Here is a 2,425-nt window from a genome sequence, read left to right on the forward strand (position 1 = left end):
CTTAAAAAGCCCCAGCTTGAGCCGGAGCCAGCTATATCTCTGGAAAAGAAGTTGAAACTGCTGAAGAACCTTCATCAACCTGAGCCAAGTCTTTCATCGAACTATGACCGGTCTATTCGCAAGTCAAATGTGTTAGCAAAAGAGCGGTGGGAAAAAAGTAAGGTAGATGGGAAACCAGTTCCCCAGCTTGGAGCCCAGAAAAACTCGTGCCCCCCGCTCCAAGTGTATCCCGATGTCCTAGCATGCCTTGATCCAACGATGGTAAAACTATACAAAGATGAGGCAGATGCGGCCGGTATGAGTATTCCTGAGTACTTAAGCCGCATCGAATTCATGGCCACGGACGATGTCCAATTAGCATACCATTACACATACGGGGAACCTCTTGTCAGAGCTGCGGAGTTGCCTAATCTATCAACACAGCTGCGAAGACTACATAATTGGTACTTGGATGCATGTAAGGACGGCCAGAACTGGATCATGGTGGCAATAAGAGATGAGCACTACGGGCGAACTGACGTGATGAACATCGAATTTTGCGAATTATTTCAGTTATTCAACCAAGACGCCCTCGACAAATCTCTGCTCAGTGCATACTGTCTGTAAGTATTATTTATGTAATTAAGTCTCTACCGCGACTCGTCCATTATTGCTAGCATATAACCATACTCTCACTGTATTATGCAGAATGAAGATTCGCGAATGCCGCAAGGGGCAAATCTATGATCTTGGGTTCGTTGACCCATATACCGTGAATGGGTATACTGTCGACAACTCTCCCAAGGACACGGAGAATAACTTGGTATATGTCTTAAGGAAAAACTCATACAAAAGGGCAATACTATTTCCTTACAACTTCGCGTGAGTGTTACTGTCTTCACACATTAAATCTTTTCGCTTACTCCATGTGTTAAGTGTAATTGATGAGTTATGCATATATATGTGTGTCCGCAGGTTTCACTATATCCTGCTAGTCATTGAACCCGACACCGGGATAGTAGAAGTCATGGACTCGAAGAGTAAACCCCTTGAGGCGTGGGGGGACATGGCTGATATCCTCCTCAAGGCTTGGAAACGGTTCACCAACAAGTCTCCGGGTTTAAAGAATAAAGAACTTCGAATAAAACATGTACCGGTAAGTACTACTGGCTAGGCCGTGCATCTCTTTGATTGTAGTTTCAATACCATTATTATCATCCTTGATTATATATATATTATTTTGATTGAACTTTGTTCTCGTAAAGTGCTTGAGGCAGGAGGACGGGAATAATTTATGCGGGTTCTACGTTTGCGAGTTCATCCGCCAGAATACCCACCATAAGAGGGACATTTTGGAACAACTTGATGTAAGTAATTAAACAACATTCATGGCTTTTTTTTATCGATCACCTTGTGTTTCATTCACATACACACATATATATATACTGACCATCGTACCTTCTTCAAATTATTAGATCGAACGGTTGCGGGACGGTCTTCTAGCAACAGAGCGTGTACGAGCAATTCAAGAAGAACTGGCGGGGTTCTTACTTGAGCAAGTCATAGCTCCAGATGGAGAACACTATGTGGACAACCGCCAATATCAATGTTGATGTAGACATATATATATATGCATGAACGTGTGTCACTTTGATCGATATATGTAATACAATGGTTTCCTATATATATATATGTGAATTGTCTGCATTAATATTATACCGTATTTCGAATGGGGCAGAGTCTCTGCCGCGGCAGCGTTTTAGTGCAATTCCCTGCCGCGGCAGAGTCTGCCGCGGCAGGGAAGGGCACTAAAATGCTGCCGCGGCCCAACCCTTTTGCACCGGTTCGTATTACGAACCGGTGCAAAAGCTCCCCCGCCGAGCGCCCCACAGCCGGCCACGTGGAGACCCCTTTAGCACCGGTTCGTAAGAGAACCGGTGCAAAAGGGGGGGGCCTTTTGCACCGGATGGTTTGCACCGGTTGGCCATCCGGTGCATATGGCCTTTAAAAACCGGTGCAAAAGGCCATATTTCCACTAGTGATAGTTGGAGAGTAAGTTTGCTATAATCAGTGTTCTCTACTTCAAGGAGGGAAAGAAAGGGGTTCAGTGATGACTGCCTTGCCGTGTGCCTTGTGTGGTCCGTGTCTGAAATCATAGAAGAAGAAAAAAATCACCAATATTTCAGTTGTGCTGCTAAATATTCAGTTTTTCATTTTCCACTTATGGATTCATTAGCATGCATCGACTGTTGCAGAATTCCCAAGATAGAGGCTATGATGCCATGCAATGCATCTAACAAACCTCACCGATGGATTCATTAGCATGCATCGACTATTGCAGAATTCCCAAACTAGAGGCTATGATACCATGAAATTTGGCTAAAGAAGCAGGTGCAAGATGTTTGGGAAGGCTGGTGGCCGGAAGGGGAGCTGCCACAGCAGCCGC

General features: G+C 44.7%; 1 long non-coding RNA gene across 1 annotated transcript; it reads left to right on the forward strand.

Moving 5' to 3' along the window:
* The first annotated feature begins 256 nt into the window (after positions 1-256).
* LOC139835175 (uncharacterized) lies at positions 257-1,343 on the forward strand. Its single transcript, XR_011750917.1, has 3 exons — positions 257-861; positions 955-1,135; positions 1,245-1,343. It is a non-coding gene; the product is annotated as an uncharacterized lncRNA (long non-coding RNA).
* The last annotated feature ends 1,082 nt before the right edge of the window (positions 1,344-2,425 follow it).

The sequence above is a fragment of the Lolium perenne genome, chromosome 1, assembly GCF_019359855.2.
Source record: "Lolium perenne isolate Kyuss_39 chromosome 1, Kyuss_2.0, whole genome shotgun sequence".
Classification (NCBI taxonomy): domain Eukaryota; kingdom Viridiplantae; phylum Streptophyta; class Magnoliopsida; order Poales; family Poaceae; genus Lolium; species Lolium perenne.